The sequence below is a fragment of the Galleria mellonella genome, unplaced genomic scaffold (assembly GCF_026898425.1).
Source record: "Galleria mellonella isolate WM207_F2 unplaced genomic scaffold, CSIRO_AGI_GalMel_v1 utg96, whole genome shotgun sequence".
In the NCBI taxonomy this organism is placed as follows: domain Eukaryota; kingdom Metazoa; phylum Arthropoda; class Insecta; order Lepidoptera; family Pyralidae; genus Galleria; species Galleria mellonella.
The window spans coordinates 1,049,671-1,076,599 of NW_026442179.1; the positions used below are offsets into that span (position 1 = coordinate 1,049,671).

Below are 26,929 nucleotides of genomic sequence, written 5' to 3' on the forward strand. Positions count from 1 at the left end.
CAACACTTCACTAATTAAGTTTCGCTTTTTCAATTTACTTCGTACTGTGATGTTCCTCTATTGTAGAAATAGGCGGTTTCTTTGGTAAAATGCTCAAACAATGATTTCCCTTTACCTTTATAAAACTACCTGATTTCGTAAGGTGATTGATGTTTGTTTAATGTATTTGTTTACATTCATAACTTTATTGGGAAGATACTATTGTACTCTATATAATACCAAGGTACAGGATTTCATTTCAAATTTTTCATCTCTTATTCGATTTTTTTTTAATATTTTTATATCAATATATCTTTATATATTCTATACTAATATTATAAAGACAAAATATTTGATTGTTCATCAAAATCTACTTTGTTACTGTTTAAAATTAAAATATTTTAGAGACAGTTTATATATCTAAACCTTTGATATCTTGATGAAGATATTCAGGGAAAATAATAATATATAATATGTTAACAGAAAAATTGTTCAAAGAAAAAGAAGTAGTACTTTATTAAAATGATATTTGTCAGACAAATCTAACCGGTTAGCAACAGAAAGTAACCATTTTTAACCAATAGTTTTTATTCTTATTTTTAACCAAAATCTCTGAGATTTCACCTAAAAGTATCAACTATGTATGTTGATATATATATGGTTTCAATCGTTATTTTCTATAATATGTACTATCTTCTATAAAATAAATCTTTTATGTTTATACAATATTTAAAAAATGTTTTTCACAGCTATTAAAATGTTTTTCCAAAAGAAGTCAACAATTTTTACTGGTACACTAAATTTAGACCAATCTCTGAGGCATTTCTACTGGCTGAATTTCTACTACTGTAATACAATTTTATTATCTGTCCTTCTATTTTATTACTTTACTTGACTAGATGGATACCTCACAGTTCCGTCCAGATATCTCTCTCTCGTCTCGTTCCTGTGGGAATTTTCAGAAGCCATAATGCTTTCGAACATCATACTGGAACATCTGTGAAAGATTCAACTTTCTATATTTAGCAGTTTGTTCTTACGTTGATATCAATCACGTACGTTACTTTTATTTATTTAGTAGCTATTATCTGCCACTTTACCCACATGAATTGAAAAGTATTATGTATGTGCTAATTCAGAATAAATTAATTTAATCAATACTGAATAGCAAACATTCAAAAATAAAACAAACCAATTATTACAAAGAAACTTATATTTATATTAATATAGTTTATATAATATTACTAGTATTCATAATATTACTAGGAGATCGAATGAAAGAGAACCGCCTTTTCTAAGATGTCATTACAAATAAGTTTTAACTATTCCATCACATTTAATTTTATCAACATACATACACATACGTATCCATATCGTCTATGTCCCATTAGGGTAGGCATAAACAATAAAACTCCTCAAACATAGCTCTTTTGATTCCTCCACATTCATCAATGTATTCATACACGCTCGCCGGTAACGAGTACTTCTACTATTACGTAATGTAATTAGATATTATTATATTTACGTACTATAATTAAATATTATCATGTACATATTTTATAATCTTCCATGTTGAGAATATTTTAAATTCAGAAAAAATCCATTAAAAAAATTAAAAAGTTGGAAGCTGTAAACCAAGTAATAAACGGTGACATCGCATTCAGTAAGTACTTCTTGTATCGCGTTTTATTCTTGTACGCATATTTATGTGAAAACTTTAGTTGTTATGAAAAACATTTTTACTGCAATTTGAAAAAAATATAATTCACAAAATTACCAGAAAATACTAATAGCCCTCTGATTCTATTATATATATCTGCTAAAGTTTCAAATATTTTTTTTATTTCGATATGAGTAACCAGACATATACTTTCAAACTTCTTTTTAGCCTCAGTAACGTCGTAAGAGGCGAGTAGAAACAAAGCACAATACACCAGCGGAAAAGAAAAATAAAATCCTTAATATGTGCTAACCACCAGGTCAGGGGGGAAAGGGAGTGTTAGTAATGGAGACTGAGAATCCCATTGCTAGCAATATACCCAACCAGGTCGACCTCCTCGCGGTTCTCCCTGGAAACTATCATGGTTAATTCCTGATGAATTCATCACGATGAGCTGACTGACCTGTTTTCATTCTCATCTATCACCCTTCACTGGTGCTCCGCCAGCGTATCCCGTTAGCGCAGGCGGGGTTACCATACCATTTTCACCCATCAAAAAAAAACCACCAGGTCAGTGTGATAATCGTAGAATGAATGTCACCTTATCTAAGATTCATACCATATGACGATACGTTAATAGATTGTTATAGATATGTTATGTTATAGACTAGAAGCTGTAATTTCTGCAATTTGGAGTTTTAAATTATATTAGATATACAATTTAAAATTCTATAATAAATTCTATAATTCAAATGTTCCTAAACATAACTTAAAGCTACTGACGTAAAACATTCCTTGCAGCAACAATATCACGTTATTAATCCTACCAATCTACACTAGCTACCTAATAATCTTACGTACTTAGCGAGATTACATTATACCATTTCAAATTATAGCTTATTTATTAATCCTTTGAAATGCCTAAAGCATTTATAATTCGAGTACAGGAACTACAATTCCCTAATCGTTAGTTACTGATTATACACTGATAGTAGAATACATAAATTGTTACTTAAAATATATAATATATTACCTAATTACACATACATATGGGGAATTATAAAGTAGTATACAATAGACTTCGATGTGTGGTTCCGGCATAGAATGGGCCACCCCTTGGGAACCACGGGAAAGGTCCCGTAGATGTCATAAGTCACCCCTTATTCCTAAAGGAACTTAATGGCTAAGAAATGGGCAGCAACATCCCTTTTAAAACATAACCAAATATTGCATTAAAATATAATCAAGTTCAAAAAAGTTTGTTTCTTAAATTGGTCTATTTAAGAATCACAAAGCAACGTACTCACTACTGCAGAGGCGAAGGGGATTCGTAATAGAGCCTACTGCTAGTAATTTACTATATTAGGTTGACCTTCACAGAGTTCTTCCTTAAAACCATCGTGGTTAATTCTTGATGAATTCATCATTTATTCGGCTATTAGGTTAACAAAATTGTTTCAACTGAAATTAAAACATGAGATCTCATTTACGCAAACATATACCTCGTAGTACTTCGAATAAGTACATTAGGGACTTGACATAACGAACCAATTATAGTATTATACTTCTGAACTTCCCTGAGGATACATTTGTTGATTCTAAAAACAAACAACGGCTTATTGACTTAGACTTTGTGCCTTTAGGCTACTGTTAGAACAATAAGTTTGACATGAATTCAAAGTAATTACTGCAATCACAACCTCACTGCCTCGTGCAAAGGATTTGCAAGTAATTCGTAATCTTTATTCAGAACAGACTGCTTTTGAATTAGCTAAATAGCTTTTTTTTATTTATTTCTTTATCGCGGACTTCTTTAAATGATTTCGTGTTTAGTTATATAGGTATTCAAGTATATTGTCTTCAAAAATAATGTTCCCTGTAAAAATAAAGCAAATTTTCCAGATGAAAATTTTGTACAAGTGTAGTCTGCATTGATACTAGGCATGGGTAATATGCATACCGATCCAATATCTATACATTGGGTTCTTCTGGACATTGATGGTAAAAAAAGGTCATCACCCATTTCAATATCGTCCATATCGGTCGGATATCTATTTTCGAATATCTTAAAAATCTATTATCCAATGTTACTTTTTGGATAACAGACATAACGCATTCGTTATTGGATCAGTATACAGATATTGTAACTAAAATTTATAGATATTGCTCTATTACTCACCCCTAATTGATAGACATCTACCACCCATGTTTCTGTCCTGAAGCAGCTGTATTTATATGGCTGTGTATTGATTTGATGGGTGAGATATGGCAATGAAATTACAGGTTATGAAGGCATAATACCTTAATCCTCAGAAATTGCAACGTATTAAAGGGACAACAATTTATTATTTGTGTATCTATCTATCTGTCTCTCGTATTTTCTGTTGTGTCTTGTGTTATGTAACTTGTCAAAAAATATAATGAATAGGAATATATATTTAAATTTTTACATGTATCACATCTCCATATTTAGAATTAACAGAATTTTTCATCGTGCCTCCGATCAAATTGTTTATATTTATAATAAGTTTACTATTGTAATCTTTTGAAGGAAAGAATAAAGAGTATATATCTATCTATCTATCAATTCTGTGATATACATGGTACTGTCCGTGTCTATAGGTGGCGGTTATTACTTTCCTTCAGGCAGACTGTTACTTTGTATGTCATATTAAGTTTTATAAAAAACAGTCTATTCTGTTGTGAAACATTCAGAGCATTTTGGCATCGACATCTATTCGAGCGTCTTCTAAATATGCTTGAACACGTCAGAGACTTTTACCACATTCCATTAAAAAGAACAGAGCTGACAAAACAGGCTTTTCTTCCACTGGCATTGACTCTGCTCAACGATGTCATAAGCCAGTATCCGGATTTGGGTATATTGACTAGTAAACTTTTCGAGTTTCGCAGAATGGCATTAAATTATTTAGAAAGTGTTCAGTAATTAAATTTTATTATGTTTCATATATTGTGAATGCTAAGAGAGCGAATTGGGAAACTGTCAAGCTTTCTTAGCTAGTAAATGTAATAAAAAATAAAGTCCTGAATTGTAGTGCAGTGCAAGTTTTATCTGTAAAATTATTATTATCATTAATTAAAAACACGTTGAGTTATTAATATTTAAATAGATAATTTAAAAGAGTAGTTTCAATTCATCGCATTTTACAGAACTAATGGTGGAATGTGCCCTCACTCACTACATGGACAAGTCTTAATAATTTACGAATTAATTTTAATAAATCTAAATATATGCAATTCAATAAATCTATTAATAATACAAGTTTGAAATTAAAAGTTGCGAACATCGAAGAAGTGCTGCAAACAAAATTTTTAGGAATCAACATAGACCAAAATTTAGATTGGAAGTCTCATATCGCATACATTTCTAAACGGATTAATACTTTCGTATACGCTCTTAAACGACTTAAAAACGTAACAAATATTAAAACAGCAATCACAACGTATAATGCATATATACAATCAATACTACGATATGGACTCATAATGTGGGGCAATAGTACGGAAAAAGATAGAGCATTTCTTGCCCAAAAAAAATGTATTAGAGCATTGTATGGTCTTTCACCTCGCGAATCGTGTAAGCCGGTATTTAGGAAGCTTGGTTTGTTACCACTACCGTCTCTATATATTTTTGAAATTTGTATGTTTGTACACAGCAATAAATATTTGTTTAAAAAAGCTACTGATATATATCCACGGAATCGACGTAATCCAAATAGACTCGTGCTGGATGACATTCCTCGTCTAGCTAAATATGAAAAAAGTTGTTTAGCTATGTGTGTAAAAGTATATAATAAAATACCGACTGAATTAAAATTGTTAAATGTGAATTTATTTAAAAAGAGATTGTATACTTGGCTGAATATAAATAGTTTTTATGATATAAAAGACTTCTTAAACAAAAAACAAAATGTTAATTGTTAACCTTAAATGTATTTTTGCATGCTATCACCTTGTTAGCTAAGCACGAATGTTCTTTGACTAATGTAACATCTTTAACTTTACCGTGTTTAAGCAAATAAAGATTATTATTATTATTATTATTATTATTACATTTCCACTTTTAATCATCTAGATATCATAGCCGCCTTTGTGTCTCATCCTATATACCTAATTATGTTTCATCGTTTGTTTTCTGTGATCATGTTTCCTTGCCTCATTGCGCTTCAGTGCTTTTGTAGCGAGCCGAGAGAAACGAACTCAACACAACGAAGCATATTATCCGTATATATACCTAAACATCATCTCTGAAGTTCTTTCATATAAATCCATTAAATTAGAATATCTTATGGGATTATTATTTATTTGATACTTTTTACCCTCGGTTTTTATCATGAAAATGGGGTATATTGATTGATCGGGATACCCTACATGCGTAGTACCCTACATACTCCATCTCAAACATACATACATACATATATAGCAAATCCCATGATCAAATAACAAACAAATAATTGCTTTTTATTATTATTTCAGCCGTTAACTGTCCATTGCTGGACATACACCATCCCCATAAGAGTTTTGCCAGTAGTTGCCACGCTTGGCAGGCGGGTTAGGAAACTCTAACTGCAGATTTTAAAAGATGTTTTAAGAGGGACGCTGCTGCCCATCCCTCGCCCTCCCTTAATCGCCTCTTACAACACACACGGAAAAGGAAAGGGTGGCCCATTTTATGCCGAGCACGGCAATATATTTGCTTATTTGTTTTTTCTTCATAGACATTAATTAGAATATATAAATTTCCAAATACTTTATTGACAGAATAACATTTTTATATACTACTTGCAGTATCTCACAGCAAAATGGATCATACTCATACATATAAAATCATTCATACGTGGAAGGGAAAATACAAATAGATAGAAAACTGAAATTTCTACTCCATTTTCATTGATTAAAAAACGGTAGTCCATCTGTATTATCAAGTTTGATCAATCATTGAAATCTGTCAAACTGTTTTAAACGCCATGAAGTAACAAACAACTAAACGTCTTAACATACTTACATTCATAATATACATAAAATACAAAATTCGTCACCACTCCATTTGCTTCCTGAAATATATGAGACAAAAAATTACATAAAACACAGTATACCAGTGCGAAAAGGAAAACTTGAAATAAAACTCAATAAGAAGGAAACCAACGTGATAATAGTAGGCTATATTCTTCTCTTATGGGTAAAGGCTCTCACCCAACAATGGGACGTTTATGGGTTGTTAAGGTAACGTAAGGGTACAAAATTTATCTAACAGTGACGTGTTCGGTGATTCGAGCAATATATGCTCACTTAAACGTACAAACAGATGGCGGATCAAGGATGGGTTCTCTGTTTATGAAAAGTCATATGAAATCCAAAGAATAAATAAAATACGAGTATAATAATATATCAAAATATTTTTTATTCTCTTTCTTGAAATTTATATTATCTGCTCTTGGTCATTTTATTCTACGTTTCAAAATTGTCTAGCAGAAATAGCTACAAAATACATAAAAGTATTCTATCTAATTTCAAATAATATATATATTTTTAATACATTTACCTTATGCGCCGTGTGGTCCCAGCATAGAGTAGGCCACCCCTTCCTTTTCCATGGATGTCGTAAGAAGCGATTAAGCGAAGGCGAGGAATGGGCAGCAATGTCCCTCTTAAAACATATCAAAAACCCCCAAGAGGAAGACTTATATTCAGCATTGGATAATTAAAGGTTGATATTATATTGATTTTATTGATATATATATATATATATATATATCTTTTAATAATAAACATTGTTATTCACCCAAGATAAAATTAGATAGAAAATACAATCCATCTCATGCATTAGAAGTCACGTTAAGCTGTTGGGTTAAGCCGGCCATTATCATATCTTGTGATGACAGTTGTTAAAACAATCTACTCTGAGACGGGTCCGGTATATCCTGGGTTGAGAATGACCGACGGCCAAGTAAGTACCGTATTCAAACTCGATAAAATCTGGAACTGAATATATATTGATGAAACGTATCTTATTTCTAGGTTATCAACTTGTTTTATTGCTGCACGCTTTACTATGTTTTTAGAACAAGATGATCAGAATTTTCGATACATTTGTTTTTGTCACCAAGCAGCTGTGGTTGTGTGACCATTTCAGATTGAAGGGTGAAAAGGGTCTTGAGTACAGAAGCATGATCCCTTAATCCTCAGGGATGGCAATACACGATGGTTCACAATATTTTGTGTGCATGTTGTGTGATCCCCTGCCAATATATTTTACCAATACCCTAAAAAATAACCCAATACACTTTAATGTAACATAAATAGAATATCATATTTAAACAAACAACAAATTTACGTTCCAAATACAGGTATGTTTAAATACAAAGTTGTGCCATTTAGTGATAAACAAAGCAATCTTCAGTGGCTGAACTTCGCATAGTTATAAGTAGGGTTGCACTAAACTTAATTATATTATGTGGAGTCGAGTGAAATATTAAAAATCTTATTCCTTTGTTATTATTTTTCTGACACGATTTAAACATACAGGAATGGAACAATCCTTAATACTTGTATTAAATGCATTATAAATGAATATTATTAAAAAAATTATTATATTATTTACAAAAAATAAAGTGAAAACACGCTTATCTAAATATATCTTGGAGTGATTTCATGTTGTTTTTGTACACTTAATTAAATTGTAATGCCAATTAAATTCTCAAATCCTACAAATGTACCGTCTAATTGATAAATATACTCAGAAATAATTAAATCATTTAGATACACGTGTATGATATCAATATAAAAATAAAATTCTCTGATTCGTAGATAATGTTATAGTCAATAGATAAACAAAATTAAATTATAATTATTGTAAAAGTTAAAAGTTAATCATTATGTTAGACATTTAATACACATATAAAAGATTTTCTTATGTACTCTATTATGACCTCCTTATATACAAATAACATGGTTCACTAATTAATGATTAAATTACTGTATTCATACAAACACACATTAACTAGTAATAAATCATATAGATTTATTTGATAATAGCTTTTACCTGCGACTTCGTTCGAGTGACCGAGATATATTCACTGACCAACATCTTTTCTATCCCATGTGTACTCAATTTCATAAAATTTGATTGAACTGTTAAAGTCCTAAAAAACAAACTACCTGTCTTATTGCTAGCAATATACCCTGTGAGGTCGAGCTCCACTTAGTCCCTCCTAGAAACCATCGTGCTGAATTCCAGGTGTATTCATCACGATGGGCTTGCTAACTGACCTGCCTTTTCATTGTCACTTATCATCCTTCACTGGTGCTCCGCCAGTATATACCGTTAGCGCAGATTACCATTCCATTATCATCTGTTAAAAAAAAATAACTAACTTTCATTTCTATAATATTAATAAGGACTAAATAAGATTTTTAGAGACACTATAATTAAGAATTTTACACATTTGATGTAAGTATAAAATGATTCCATCGACACTCATCATTGACATCGATAGCGACTTATGAACAGTTATTTATTTTGGCAACCCTAGAAAGGAACAACTAAAATTCCAGTAAATACTTAGTAGCGACAACACATAAGTACGAGTTTTAAACATTTATGTGTAAGTATAAAGCTATTCCACCGACACCCTAATGAATGGACATTTATTTTGGCAGCCCTAGCAACTGGAATTCCAGTAAGTAAGTACTTATGTAGTGGCGACAACACGTAAGTACTGAGACACAAGTAACTTTCCGAACTCAATTAACTTTATGTATCGCCGTCTTCGTGTTCGGAATGTCTAGCGCGAATTGTCGGGTTCGTTATTCGCAGGGGATTAGTTAAATGGGATTTAATGATCCTCTCTTAATCCGTTTAGCTTACAAATTAAGACCTTGACAACGATTGGTGAAAACAGTTTTTACTCGACTACAGTGACAATACAAATTAGGGGAATAATTTTCAAGACGTGTATCGTCTGTTTAAAATATCTACGCAACAATTAGTTAATTCGATAGATTTTAAAGGAACCCTCAAAAACAAGAGGTTCTCAATTCATTTCTTTTTATAACGACTTACAAAAGAATTTATCAATTCGGATTTTGCTATATCACGCAATTATTTGAACTCAATAGGATATAATATCTTCTATTGATTCTGTATTAATTCTGTGCCCATTCAATCTGCCATTTATTTGATTGTAACGGTTAACTTGTAGAGAATGCCATTAGGCATTAAATCCACCTTTTATGTCCGACATATTTTAATGTGTTAAAGTATAGTATAAGTAAATAAAATAAATAAACATATGTTGTTTATTAATCTATATATTTATAATGTTGTTTATTTATGTATTTATATATGTGTATACGTGTGCGTGCGTGCGTGCGAGAGGGCGCGCGTGCGGGCGGGCAGGCGGGCGGACGTGAGGGCGAGCGTGCGGGCGGGCGGGCGAACGGACGTGCGTGCGTGCGTGCTTGTGTGCGTGCGTGCGTGCGTGCGTGCGTGCGTACATGGGTGATTGCGTGCGTGCGAGCGTACGTGAGTGCGTGCGTGCGTGCGTACGTGAGTGCGTGCGTGCGTGCTTGTGTGCGTGCGTGCGTGCGTGCGAGCGTGTGGCGTGCGTGCGTGCATGCGTGCATGCGTGATGCGTGCGTGCGTGTGTGTGCAATAGAGAGAGAGAGTGAGTGCGTGCGTGTGTGTGTGTGTGTGAGAGAGAGAGAGAGAGAGAGTGAGTGCGTGCATGTGTGTGTGTGTGTGGCAATAGCTATAATTTGACGACAGATAAAAACAAATATGACAGTCATATTGTCATACAGTTGCAAATATTATTATTTAATTAATCTGAAATTTAATAGTCAGATTATTGTGAGTGTCTCATGCCCAATTATTTTATTGTTTCTATTTAAGCAGTGCCGCATATTCGTAATAAAATTAATAGAATAATACACAATAATATGTATATTCAAATATAAATGGAACCAATCTTTTCTTTGGGACGCAATGCAGAGTAAAACCCTTGGAATAACTTCATGCATTGCGAATAGTCGCCAGATATAAATACACTATGAATAGTAAAAAGTATATCGTTCGCAGTATCAAAAGCACAAATATAATTTTTTTTTTTGTATTATTATAGAAAAAATTAAAAAGTACAGAAAGAGACTAGGTTAATCTTTCAGTTATATTACTTTAGTTTGTATTTCAAACTTTGTTCTCTAAATTCTTTACTAAAGATTCTTTCTAAAAAAATTGTGCATCTTGGAATGACATAAGCTATCCACCTAATGGAAAATGGTTATTGTCACTTATTGACCTGAACAACCCCATAGGCATCCCAACTACTTACAACGACTACAACTACTACACTAGCTTTTACGTCCAGTTATATTGATCGACTGAGACAAATAATAATCTATGTCCTTCTCCATCCCCAGTAATATCTTTCATATGTATACCAAATTTCATAACAATTGATTTAGCCGTTAAGCCGCTAAGAGATTACAAACTCAATTAGTAAGAATATCTTACAATATTAAGGTCTGACCTCCCTCACCTTGAAAAGGAAAAACTGACTGAATCATCACTTAAAAATACAATAAAACTAAACTATCAGATCTAGCTATAATCGTGGAATTCCTTATACTAAGTAAATAGACGCATATGAAGCGAATTCCCGAAACTCTTGAATGCAACGAGAAATAGACAGTCCTTATGATGTATATATGTACATATATAAGCTATGCTGTAAGCTATGTATGTAAGCAAGAGCACTTTGCCCACTTGCATAATCCATCTAAGACTTACATTCCAGTTGTGGACAGTCTTCACTTATCATACCTATCGCTACGCGTATTATATATTCTTTATTGCACTAAAACATACAGTAACAACAATAAGTTAATAACAATGTTAGCAAAGGCGAACTTATCTCTAAAAGAGATTTCTTCAAGTCAACCTAACGCAGTGGCATAGTATTTTGTTATGTAAAAATTAATGTTTAGTAAACTCTTGGTATTTTTATTTGATATATATTACATTATTTATTATTGTACAGAAGCGGATGTAATAAAAAACATAAAACACAAACTCATTGAATTATTAGAGAATTATACAAAATACTATAAATATGCATGTAGTTAACATAGATTAGTAACTATTGTGAACCAATGGTCCTTTCTACTATAGTAACGCTTTGAGCTGGCTTTATTTGTTAAAAATAATTTAAATAAATATAACAAATTAAAAAAATAATAGACAGCACCACAAAATCATTTCAAAACAACATAGAACGACATTATTCACTAAAAGTGTCTTAGGGATGGCACCTAGAATATATAATAACGTACCTAAATCCCTCACAGACATAGATGACATAAAAATATAAAACTAAACTGTATGAATACCTAGTAAACAGAATATACTATTCAATTGACGATTTCCTTGAAAATAAATGTAATAAATTTCCATAATATTATAATTTTTTACTATAAATGTGACATTGTTGATTTTTTTATATAATTTTTTTTCTGATATATTTGCAAATTTGTATACCTCGATAGATGATGGGGTTGATCATAAAGGACTTATCTTGTTTCACCATCCATTGTTACCTATGTATCACAATTTAAATAAATAAATAAAAATAAATAAACGCTTTCTATAATAATATTTAAATGTAGAAACCTGTCGCCAAATGTTATTGTTGCATTTAATACAAAATAAAAACAAAGCAATACAAAATTAAACAACTTTTTTACGAATGACTTCATCTGCATGACCAATATACGAGTATATAATACACGTCCATCCATAATGAAGCTCAGCCTATGTCTACCTCAATCATCACAATTACTACATGAATACCAAATTTCATGAACATCATGATTTCATGATAACAAACATACAGATTTTCACATGCTTACTAGTATTGTAATTATAAAAATAAGTTTGTTTTTTTTGCATCGTTATCATAATATCAGCCGTTAATTGTCCACTGCTAAAGATAGGTCACCCTCATAAGGGGGGTTTGCCTGTAGTTGCCACGTTTAGCAGGCGGGTTGGCAACAGCAGTTAGGTTTTGGTGATGTTTTAAGAAGGACGCTACCCATCCCACGCCCATTGAGTTGCCATAGTTACCTTTTACGATAGCCGTGAGAAAAGAAGGGGTGGCTCATTCCATACCGGAACCACAAGGTACTTTTTTGCGAATACTTCAACCTTTCACTTCAACTTCTTGTCACGAAATTGGGCATACACGTACCACTTGGAATGAAAAATAACATTGGCTACTTTTTATTCTGGTCAATCAATAAATCCCGGTCACACAGACATTAATAAAATAATTTCCAAGACGTATTGTTATTCAAAGTTTCATCTATGGGGCCCAACTACTTTTCCCTCGTCTTTATTTCCCGCATCATAAATTCACAAAGCATAACTGATTTCAATTACAGACCACCGACGAATTCATTTCATGAAAAGGTGAGGGATTTTTGGAATATCATAATGAATATTTGAATAATTCATGCACTTATACTTTGGTGAGCAATCGGATAATTTTAGACTGGGACTAATTTAAATAATTTATTGATTTAACTTCTAATGATTAATGGACCACATTAAAATTTTAGCCTTAATTTCTTATCTCAAGTATTATAAAATAATCTATTACGTAGATATAATGTAAAATATATTTATTCTTCTATGGTGAAGTTCTATTGTTTAAAAATTGTACACTGCTGTATCCGCTGACGTTGATGCTCCTTTCCACTTTGGGTTTGCTGGAAGAAAACTCTATCAGAGTTAAGCTCGCCTTTGTACTTTTGTTTACCTCTGTCGTATTTTTATAACTAATGTGTACAATAAAATATTAAATAAATAAATAATACATAGGAACAATATATTTATGTTACATTAGCAACAATTTTGTATATTGTTTAAATACAATATATTCGAGGAAGGACTTGTATTGTTTATTAAAATTCAAACATCGTATAGTTAAACAATTTTGCATAATTCTGAATTCTATTTTGACAAATACTTCGAAAACAAAAGAGCACGTTTATTCTACGTTTAAATTCATAAATCATATTTGTGGATTCCATAAATTAATACTATTGTTTTAATCTCGATATTATCTATCTTGTTACTAAACTAAGTAGATATAAATATACGAGCACTTTAATGTCACTAAAAGTTACCATTTTGGATATGAAATGAAATATTTTTTGTGTATTTATTATGTTTACAATATTATCTTACATAGACAAACTAACCTCTATTGCATACACATTACATCTCATTTGTTGCGTTCATTTTACAAAATGTTAAGTTAGTTGAGCATACAAGCATTAAATGTCTCCTCGTGTGCAGAATCTGCTCGTTAGCTCATGATTACAGGAAAGTATCTAGAAAATATAGCTCTCAGACAGTCGCCTGAACGTATGATGCTACCTTACAAATTGTCTAGACATTGCAGAAGAATAAGACTTTTATTTATTCTTTATTCATGTATCATCTATGACAATCTCAATGAACGTTGATGATGATAATAATAATGATGATGGTATTTTTTATAATACTCTTAACTGAAAGAATTTAATAATAAAATTACTAAGCTCTCAGCAATAAGACCGCCTTACTGTACTTATACAATTGTATCGTTATGTTTGTAAATTGTCTTGTTTATTTCCTATATTGTATAATGCAAATAAAGTATACTCATTCATTCATTCATTAAGTGCACACAATCATACCGTTGATGTGTAGTCCCAGCATAGAATGGGCCCGAGAGTGTCGTAAGAGGCGACTAAAGAGAACTTAATGGAGGGATGAGCTACAGCGTCTCTCTTAAATAACACCAAATGGTAACTGCAGTTGCCAATCCGCTTGCCAAGCGTGGCAACTACTGACAAAATCCTTCTTAAGGAAAAGAGCTATGTGCAGCAGTGGAAAATTAATGGCTGATATAATAACAATTTGTAATCATACCAAGGCTAAGTGTAATGTATTATAAGGAACCAGGCATCGGTTATATATAAAAGGATGCTTATGAATTATTTAGTCTATATTATTTATTTATTTATTTAACTCTCTATTGCACCATAAATAAAAATATACAATAACAAGTGAATAATTCAAGTGAAATACAGTAACATAAATACAGATTGAAATGTACATATAAAGGTACAAAAGGCGGTCTTATCACAAGGGCAATCTCTTACAGACAACCTTTGGTTAAAAGAGAAGAGATAGAAAAGCGCAGGTGGCGCAAGAGTGAATTAATAATTTTTCGTGCATAAAATACAAAAACATGTAATGCACAAAAATATTAAATACATATAATTTATTAAACTACTTACTATAACGAATTATTTCGAATTTTTATGAACATCTACGGTGAATAGCGATATATAACTAATTATAAAATAAAAATAAATCTTAACCAATATCCTGTAATTACACTTGTTTGTACAACTGTAAATATGCAATAAAATAATACAAAAATTACACAACACCTGCAAAGTTTATTTTTACGTAAATTAATGATTCATGTGAATTATTTTTATCTCTAGTAAGTTCCTACTAAAGGTCCTCAATTTAAACTTACCTGAATATATTTAACTTAACCTCTCTCTAACACAAAGTGTAGTAGGTATTCCAAAGCGCACTAATTGACCGGCTTTACGAGCACCGAGTAATGAACAAAGCGGGTAAATATTTTGTAGTACTAACTGAACCTAATATTATAGTTTTACTAGGGTGGTAGTAAGCACTAAACAAGTTAGTATTTTTTACTGGTTTTCATCGTTAATTTTCTGGCCAATAAATACTTTTCCACCTTCTATTAGAAATAAAAAAAAATATGATAAGAGAGAGAGAGAGAGAGAGAGAGAAATATTTACACAAAGTAATGGAAAATACATAAGCTCATATGTGTGATCCCTAATAGGGTATTCAGAAATCTTAGTCAACTAATGCCATTGTAAATAACAACGGTATAGTTAATCAATGTTTTTAAATACAAATTTTAATAAATATTATAGAACAGAACCAAATGCCTTAAATTGAAAAATAAATTAGTTTAATCAGATTGATTGATGTACTTAAATATTTAACCTTTTGACCATCCTAAGCTATTATATCTGACAGGAAACCTGTTATTGTATGTTTGTTGTAATGAAAAATAGAGTGAAAATATAGAACAAAAGTTTAAGTATTTTAAAATTATTTATCACAGTTCAAAATATTACAAAACCAAGTACATTAAATTGCCGAGAAACATCACAATTGGTACAAAGCTCACCGGTTAAAGGGCTAACAATGTTGTGTAAAGAAAATAAGAATAGATAGTCAAGAAGAATAAATGAATAAATTTCGTAATCCAATATCATGATAGAAGAATGTAGACAAATAATATGTGACTAGATAACAAAATAGTATACGAACAGGAGCACCGCAACCACTACACGGAATAATTTGTAAGATCATACATATTTGATGGTCTCCACCCCACACCTGTCATTTCCATATGCAATTCCACTCTTGCATACCGGAGATTCTGGGTTTCTTTAGCTTTTTTTTAAGCAATGATGCTTAGCATATATAATACATTCAACCAGTACTTCGACAAAAAAAAATCTTAAACCGTTTAAAAAATATTTTTCTATCTATTTTTTTATAGGAAAATGTTGATATCTTTGACCAATTAAGTTTTGATTGAGACATAGATATTTAAATATAGTGTATTATGATTAAAGTGTGACATATCAAATATTAATAAATAAGATATTATTATTAGAATATAATATCAGAAATTGGTTACAAAAAATTATACAGTGACCACTAAAAATCGATGGACACAATATTTTCAAAAACGCCTAAACACCACCAAATATTATAAAATATATTGCTCAACAAAATTAGTACCAAATATTGAATAAACAAGTTGTCTGTAAGAAATTATTATTAGCGATAATACTATAAAAAAAAACTTAATTTGTTTATAGACTATTACTGCTGACCGTATCTATCTATATTTAATAAAAAAAATTTGTAATATTTTAGATACATATTTTAAAATTAATTAAATTTAGTAATATCTAAAAAAATACCTTTAATCACTGCATAGTACTAAATTAAATATTTTTATGTACTTCAAATAACATAGACTATACCATGCTATTCTATATAGCCATTCTAAATACCTCCGACATATGTGTTAATCACAATTTTATACCGTTTAACATATCTCCAAAGACGAGTTATACTGTTTATTGGCCTTATTTTAACTACTGAACAAACCATACTGATCAATTTCGACTTAATAACCTGTGAACCAGGAAGCTACCTACATGGGTACCTGTCTCATAGAACATCTAATAATTCTATATCGTCAAAGAGCTATCCTTGTCCCAATCATGCACAACTACATAGCAGAACAGGTTTTTTTTTTTATTTGGAGTGTGAGATATAGCAACTAAATTACCTATAATATGTTTTCTAAATAAAATCCCCGTGGAAATCCATCTGTCTTGCACAAATGATGATGATGTTGATTTCGTGAAATTATGTTAGCAGCCTATGAACTATGTATGTTATAATATTTAGTTCTAAGGAATGACAATCCATAAAGGCTACCATGATTGTCTATAATGTCTATGGTGCTGTTAATTTTTGTAAACGATGGTCACCGCTCTACATCAAATTAGCCATCAACTTGTTAGAAATCCACAAAAATTTTTAGAATATTCACAAAAAAACTACAGTAAGGAAAAAATGTATCAAGAACTCAAGGGCTCCTATTTCCAAAGAATTCCCTTTGAAACCTACGGATCGCAATATTTCTAGTGAACCGACCAATATTTCAAGCGACCAATACCCTGAAATAAATATTCCCGGGTGTTTTTATTTACGTTTTGCAAGGATCATAGCATAATGGAGATCGCTCCAATCATTATTGGGTTGGTAAGAAAGATGGGATAATGTGGATGTGAAAATGTAGGGGGTCCGTACGTCCGCCGCTTTCAGAATCTATCCACGTTTCAACTCATGCCGATTCATGGACATTCAAATCTAAGTTGTTCAATAGTCTACAAATCCGACTAAAACGTTTGAAGGTGCTGGATTAAGGCTCTCTCTAAAGAAATAAGTTTATCTTTCTATTTATTTAGTTACTAAATTATTAGATAATTGTAAATAATCTTAATGTTCCTATCTTTGAACTCCGTCTTCGTCTTCGAATGAAAGTATGTAAATCAAGTGATAGATTCATAATAATAGATTAAAAGATTTAATATACTTTATCTAAGAATCACTTTTATAGGAATAGTTCGACATACTTTTCGCATCATCCGAGTATCACTATCATCGTCATCAATAAGAAAGAAGGCCATGCCTAGAGTTTTGTATTCGATTCCCAAATAGATCACTATTTGGGAAAAAACAAAAGAATACACAATACACGTAACAAAAAAAAAGCAAACGTGGAAAAATTGTATCGCTCCTTATCCTAATCACCCGGTCCATTTCTTCTTATCAGGATAATAACTGTATTGTATATCAAATAGAAATAAACAATATACATTTACAAAATTTCATTAAAATGGTTGAGCGTATTTGGAGATTATCGTGAACAAACATCATAACATGGAACTCTTTATATATTTTACATACCTTAGAAAATTAAAATTTAATAAACATTTAAAATTTAATTTCAATTAACTGCAGCATGTAAATATGCTTGTAATAACATTTGGTTAAACATAAATAAATAATTAAGTGTAATTCATTTAACTTAAAATTTATAAATTAAATTTATCACGACATGACATTTTAATTAAAAGTACTTACTCGTAGTTGTAATAACATTTTATAAATACCTCTTTTCAATAAAATTTAAACTTTATGACCATATTCTCACAGTATGTTTTATAATTTGTTTTTTTTTCTCCAATCCATAGATATTTCTAAGCGACTACAAAAGGGACGGACTTTCAAAGATTCTCAGTTCGTTTTTTCAGTATGTTGATAATTATTTTTCATTGAATAGGGTCTCTCTCTTTCTCATTATGATCAAATGTTAGGTATAGTATTTTTCACTATTAAAGTCGCTCTTTTTTTAAAAAAACAATATCTAATATATAACTACACTGGGTTGGCTGGAAGAGATCTCTTTTAGAGATAAGCCCTTCCTTGCTAACAAGTTGTTAAACTAATCGCTATACGTATTGTTCAAGTGCAATACAGAATATATATATATATATATATATATATATATATATATATATATATATATATATATATATATATATATATATATATATATATATATATATATATATATATATATATATATATATCGTATATCATAACCTTATAGATTCTCGTATCAATAATTTTTTTCATTGAGTCTAGACGAATATTTCTCATAATAATCAAGGCTAAAACCACACTTATGTCTATGTAAATAAAATTTCCGAATATTTGTTAACGTATTACTTCAGAACAACTGCATGTATTTGGCTAAGTATTATTATTTTTTTGTTGTATTTGTAATTATCAGAACAAGATCTGTATGAAAGGAAATGTTTGAAAAATCATGGTTTCAGTTATTTCATTAACTCACACGTGCGAAACTAGAGCGGGAAGCTATATTTAATAAATAAGTTCTTTATTCAACAATTTCTTCTTTTACCAATTCTATAACAATAGAGCTGCTCGTTCAATGGAAAATCTAATTCGATTACCTCATAGCAAACATCATTTCGGATGTTATTATATTATTCTATTTTAGGAAATGTAACTACTTCTATATTGATACAGAATCTGTTAAATTCGGTTATTGAGTAAAGATAAATAATAATGTACGTGAATTATTCTATAGATCTATTCTTATTAATACTATATAAGTTTTTACCCGCGATTCGTCCGCGTAACCGTAATATCTTCATTGGTCGATATAAAAATTTTATATATGTCCTTTTTCATCCCGTTTTACCAGAGGGAGATATTGTACATGAATTTATAATGAATTTATAGAGGACTAATAGCTAAGTCCTCCGGAATGGCAACGCATGAGGGGTATCATGGGTGAAATAATATACTTTGTTATGTTCATTTTACTGCTCATGTCTATAGGCGATGAATACCGCTTTCTATCAGATGGGCCGTCAGCTTGTTTGCCATTCTAAGTCACATAAAAAATCTTGTAGTATACTAAATTTTACAGTAATCGGTTAAGCCTTTAAAGCGCTAAGTGATAACAAACAGCTTTAATTTTTTTTATACCGCAAAGATGGCAAACAAGCACACAACCCGTTTGTTTATAAACGGTCACTGTAGCCCATGGACGCCTGCAACACTAAGAGTATCACATGCGCATTTCCGACCCTAAAGAAACCTTAATATACCCTTTTTCACTTTCAAATTTATAGTATTAGTAAGAATAAGAACTTTCATAGTTAAAAAGTCCTGTTCTAACTGAAAAAGGAAATAATATTTTAACATAGCCTAAACTGAAGCTAGAAAGTAAGTAAGCTCTAGGTTTTTTTTTTATTTTATAATAATAACTATTTTACTTTAATTGTAAAAGTAATTGGAATGACACACACGTATTTTTGTCGAGAATATATATCAATAAGACACGAAAGTCGGTCTGCTCATTTTTCAAATGTATACTTACGAAACTTTATACAACAAATAATATTTTTTATTTTCAATTATTTTATAATATTATAAATTTTACAATATCTAAAGATATTGTAAAATGTAAAAAAATGCATATTGATATTGTAAAATGTAAAAAGAAATGCATTTTAAAAAATGCATTTTTTTTTTGTAAAATAGATAACTCAAAGTCAGTTATCATCATTTATAATTAAAACTTATTTTCTGTATTAAAGTAATATAAAAAAATACACTGTATACAAAATTATTAAAAATATTAGAAAATTTCAATTTTGAATAATACATCATCATTATCATCGTTTCAGCTGTTATTTATCTACTTTTATTAATAGTTATTTGTCATTTTCCATTATTATTTTTTTATATAAAATTCTACGCAATAATAGTAAGCTGTAATGTCAATAGTTCCGCATTATGTTAAGCAAAATGACTATTTTAACATCATATATTGTAGTGGTTCGCTATTTATAGTCAATATAGTATATTATATGCATATATATCACTGTTCACAAGTGCTGAAACCACAACGGCCATACAGCGATTACATAACTACTCATATATCACCAGCTCAGCCCGCAAAAATGAACGTTACAGAAAATTTACGTTCAGCGTCCTCATTTTTCCCCACCCAGTGTAGTTTTTATTGTTTAATTGTCTGTAGTTGGTAAAGAAAATGTTTTTTGTTTCAATTGTTTGTAACAATGTTCACGTAGCGTTAGGTACCGAAAATTTTGTACTATATGAATAACTCTTACATTCAAATATAAATAAATAAAGAAGTACCACACAATTATACCAATCGCCTGATTCTCAAACTATGATATTGGGTATATTATGAGAAACCAGACGATATGATTTGTTAGTCACAAATGAACCACAGCTAGAGTCAATTAAATAGTAAATATCGATACTCATACGATCCTTAAAAATCAATTAAAATCGGAAATGGAGAGAAGGAATTGTAGCATCGGATATTAGATACGCGTTTTCTCCAGGAAACAAACGTTGTTGATGAATTCGTCATAATGGGTCAGCTAACTTGATATCATCTGTCATTGGCGTCGCGCTAGCGTATAGCGATAGCGCATGCGGGGTGCGATTCGATGAATGATATCATTAAAAATAAAATGTCTCACTACTAGAAGGGTCTCTTCTCTTACAGCACTAGACTACTGTTACCAGGCTAGCGAAGGAGATTAATATATGATGTCTATTTCAAGTTTTTCTTCTCCTTTTCTATGAATGCATTATGCTTTGTTCGTTTAATTGTCTCTAATAGTATTCAATTCATCTGAAACACATGATCAAACCCTGAGAAATACAATTTTTCGTGTATTTTAAACACTGATAAATTTACACTACTGCATTGCACTATTCATGTTTATCTACGTTCTATCGTTTTGGGCTTCAATTCTTATATTTTTTTAGCTTATATTTTTATTATGAATATTATTGTATATTATATATTAGAATAATATTAAAATAATCCAAAGGTTACCTGGAAAAGATCGCTAAAAGCGATCTCTTCCAAGTAACCACAGTGTTTCAAAAAAAAGGTCGCTCAATGTTTTCTTATTGTGATTATTTCTTGTAATGGTTTATATCTATAATAAGTTTACTATTGTAATCTTTTGGAGGAAACAATAAAGAGTATCTATCTAATATTATTTCTAACATTTTTTTTACACAATTATACTTATAATATTTCTTTATTTCCATGTACATATTATGAGAAGTACCATGAGTATCACAATGCATTCTGTGATCTCTATAGGACTGTTTACATCTATAAGCGACAGTTACTACTTCAGGTTGATGGCTCACATCAGACTTTTTGCTATTCTAAGATCATAAAAAAATATTATTACTTAGTTTTACTCTTCAAGTTTTTCTACGTGAATTAGAACATGATTGTGTAACATGCATTCAAACAACTCAAAGTTTCACATTTACAATGTTAGTAGGAGATAATTTTGAAGGAGAAAAGGACCGCTATCTTCGTAATACTGTGACACTTCAATTTGGTGTCCGATAAAGAAGATAGGGAAAGTAACAAGAAAAATAGCGTATTCACATACCTTTACCTGAGCTCCTAACATAGGCAACGCGCGTTTATATCAGCACCTGTATTTTCCATCTATATCGGTTGTCGCTGGTTGCCGACGCCGTTTCGCACCCGTAACCTGCTGAGATAAATCTAGTTCCAAATCCGTTGACGAGTGCTGAATCTATGAGATAAACGGATCGGCCCTTTTTGTATATACCTGCTTGTTTTATATGATTACGTAGTGCGTTGTTTTCCTTGTTTTTACATCAGTATTGCGAAAATAAGCTGACGACGTATATTCTTATCATAAACATGTGGAACTGTGGACACATTTAATATTTTGGAAAACATTTTTATCTAATGTGAAGCTTATATAAATGTATATACACCGAAATATTTTATTTTTCGGAATTCTATTTATTTATTTTATTTATTTACTAGGGACCTGTCCCGGCTTCGCACGGGTAGTAGAACATATACGAATATGCTTACATTTTCTGCATCAGTTCGTTGCGTTGAGTATGAATTAAATTTAATTATTTTAATTAATACTTGTGTATTAATTTATAAGCAACACGTACATATACGTATTTGTATTATATAAAAAAAATGGTTGCAAACTTAAATTTAAACAATCGACCTGATCTAAAAATTTATTAATCCGATTACTTGCAACACTAAAAAAGCGCGTTTTGTTTTGATTAGAAAAAAAAATTACAGTCAAATGTAGACTACATTTGACTGTAATTTTTTTTTTACATTTGACTAAATATTGACACGTTTATGATACTCGATATTCTATCTAGTATATAATCTAAAATCGGTATCATATCGTTTTTGTGAACCATAACGACCATCAAATTCCCACTACTAAGGGTTTTTCCCCATAAATGTAGAATATTAGCCCACTATCATATTCCACCGTTATAGCATGGTGTTAGTGACAGCATATACTTTAACAGTTTTTACGACTACCCACAAAAAAATGTGCAATCTTTTCAGGATTCATGTAGGTAAGATTTTTTATTTTTAGCTATCTTTTACCCTTGACATCAATATGAAATTTTCAAATATTCCAGTTATTGGAACCCTCCAGTTTAAACGTGTAGAAACTCTCCATTTTGTATTATAACTTTCTTTCTCGAATCTGACGAAAAGTATTTTTTCTTTTGTGTATTGAATTTTTACATTTAATTTGTTGAATTTTGTGTCTGGGTCATTTACATTTATAATATTTACAATTTATGTTTATAACATTAGTAAGGATAACTTCTAAATGCCTAAAATTGATTTCAATATACAGGATATCATTAGAATTCCTATACTATCCTGAATTTTTTGTTAATTTTTAGCTTTTGACAGGCCAGTTTTTAAACTGCGAAGATAATATACTTGTTACTGTAATTGAGTGAAAATTTTGGTATTCTAATGAATGTAATAATAATAATTGATATTTTTTTTATGATCAGGTATTTTGTAGAATCCATAATTTCTTTTATGGATTTATTTATTTATTTATTTATTTAACTCTTTATTGCACCATAAATAAAAATATACAATGACAAGTGAATAATTCAAATGAAATACAGTAACATAAATACAGATTGAAATATACACATAAAGGTACAAAAGGCGGTCTTATCGCTAGGGCAATCTCTTACAGACAACCTTTAGTTAAGGGAGAACAGATAGAAAAGGGCAGGTGGCGCAAGAGTGAATCAACAATTTTCGTGCACAAAATACAAAAGCATGTAATGCACAAAAATATCAAATACATATAATTTATTACACTACTTACTATAACAATATATATACATACATACATACACATACACATACATATATATATACATACATAATCACATATAACATACATACAAAATACATAAACATACACATATAAATACATACATACTAAAATGTTTAATACGATATCACCCTGTATATGCATTATCATCATTATATTTTTTATTTGAAGTATTTTTCGCTCTTGTTGGTTAATTGTGTTTTGTTCCCTTAGTCCCTGGTGACATCCTAGGAATGAAAAGGGGGGGTGACACATTTTTTTCTTTCTTTTGTTACAAGGAAATTTACAAAATTCTGATTACAATCTCGAGTATCCTCACTGTTAATCTCAAACAACTGAGTTACCATGATAAAAATAAAATTCAAAATAGAAAGAGAGAATTGTCGTTAATGGGGATTAGTGACCCCATTACTAGTAATTTTTTTTAATGGGTGAAAATGGCATGATAACACCGCCTGCGCTATCGGTATACACTGGCGAAACACCAATGGCACAAAAAAATAAAGGCAGGTCAGTTAGCCTATCGTGAATAATTTGACAGGAATTAACCATGATGTTTTCCAGGGGGAACCGCGTGAAGGTCGATCTAATAGGGTATATTGTTAGCAATGGGGCTATTATTACCCATTACTAACAATTCTTTTCCCCCAACTATTACTAATAATAGACCCTAGAGTCAGGTCGACCTCCACACAGTTTCTCTGAAAACTATCGTGGTTAATTACTGGCGAATTCATGACGATGGGCTAAATTACGTACATATCTTAGGGGAAAAAGAATTATTAGTAATAGGGTCTAACAGTCTCATTACTAGCAGTACCCTATTATGTTGACTTACACGCGGTTTTCCCTGGACACCATTACGGTTTAATTCTTGTGGAATTTGTCACAAGGGGCCAACTGACCTGACTTCGTCCTCGCCTATCATCTCTCACTAGCGCCTCACCTGTGAATACCAATAACGCGGGCGGGGATACCATTCCATTATCACTAAAAAAACTGACCTACCTTCATTCTTACCTATGTTCCACTGGTACCACGACAAAGTATACCAATAACGCAGGCAAAATTACCATTTCATTTACATCTTATAAGAAGCCCGTGATCTTGATAAGAATAAACAAAATATGCAAGGCTTCAAAAACGTTAACTATGTTTTTGCTCCGTATACTTAACCCGTAATCTTAAGATTTCCGAAAGATAAAAGTGTTTAATTAGGAAATAGCTTGAGTGCACTCAGCTTACCCAAAGTAATTCGACCTTTTATCTATGTACATGTATAAAACGCATACATATATAAAACTATAATCACTTCTATACACGTACCACGTAAAAACTGTAGAATGGATTTTAATGAAATTTGATTTGGTTATTACTTAAGGTATAAATCAACATATTTTTAATGTTATGGAGACAAACAAGCAGACAGTCCACCCGATGAAAAGCGGCTACTGTCACCCATAAATACTTGCAACACGAGAGGATTTGTATATAAGATGTTTTACTTTAAAATATCTAATTCTCAAATGAAAATAAAAAAAATGCTACATTAACAATGTCTATATGATTTTTTTTATTGTAATTATTGTATAAATAGTTATTATAATATCTGTATTCTGTATTTATCAGAGGGAGGTTTTGTACAAAAGTCGTTTGTTTGGGGACCTCTGTCCCATTCATGTTTTTAACATGAAGCAGTTGTGTTTGCATGGCTATGTTTCAGTTTGAAGGGTGGGATATGGTAGTGAGTGTTATGCCTATAGGCGACGGTTACCACTTCCCATCAGGTGGGCCATTAGCTTGTTTGCAATTCTAAGTTGGTTAATTTGTTTTTTGTTTTTAAATATTAGTCATTTATATACGCATCACGGAAAACATCGCGTCAATATGTAGGATACTTTTTACTGGGTGAGGCATTCCCGTGAGGAAATGTAAATATTGTCACGCTTCTGATGTCGCAAGAGTGATCAATTTTATTAAATGTAAAAAAATTCTATGTACTAATTTTTTGTTTTTTATTTTATTGAACTCAACAAACAGTAATGTAATATATTATGGTAATATTTTTACATCTAAATACGATTAATTGTACCACAAAGAACGTTGACTAGAGATTACTTTATAAAAATAAAATATAAAAACACGCAAATTTGCCGAGAAGTGGAGCTGACCTTTACACTGACTGATTTTGCTAGTCGATAGTACTTTTGACTGGTTAAGAGTTTTGACTGCAACATATCTATATAATCTAAGGTCTTGGTTTTATTATTTTTTTATATTTTAATATTAATAATTTAATAAGCATGAACAATATGTTTTATTGTACACTCCATCAATCACAGTAGCATTATAAAAAAGTTACCGACAAATATTATATGATAAATCATGTAAATGTGAGTTAAAAATAATATAAAAGTGAGTTTGTAAATTATCTAGTACCTTAACGGCTCATCATTATGAAATCATTATGAATCATCATCATCATCATTATAAAATTCGTTATATATGTAGCATTTGAAATGGAGAAGGACTTAAACTACTTTTTCACCGATTAATCAATATACTTAGTCCCGCGACTAAGTAAAAATTATTAAATACGTCTGTGGTTTTTCATCGTTAGAAGTATTTATACGGGCACACATATTATTATGTTACTTACCGTATTTATACTGGCAATCCTGACAACGAAAAGGTTACAATTTGTTTGTGGCGGCACTTTTTCGAAAGGATTACTGTAACAGA

At 30.8% G+C, this 26,929-nt stretch overlaps 1 protein-coding gene and 1 long non-coding RNA gene across 5 annotated transcripts in view; one reads left to right on the forward strand and one right to left on the reverse strand.

Annotated features, from left to right (window-relative positions):
* The window catches only part of LOC113509169 (CD151 antigen), a 240,211-nt gene that overhangs the window by 116,588 nt on the left and 96,694 nt on the right, over positions 1-26,929 (forward strand). The window lies entirely within an intron of this gene.
* On the reverse strand, positions 478-8,328 carry LOC128202448 (uncharacterized). Its single transcript, XR_008253788.1, has 4 exons — positions 8,262-8,328; positions 7,443-7,923; positions 7,203-7,307; positions 478-976 (listed from the first exon to the last, which is right to left on the reverse strand). It is a non-coding gene; the product is annotated as an uncharacterized LOC128202448 (long non-coding RNA).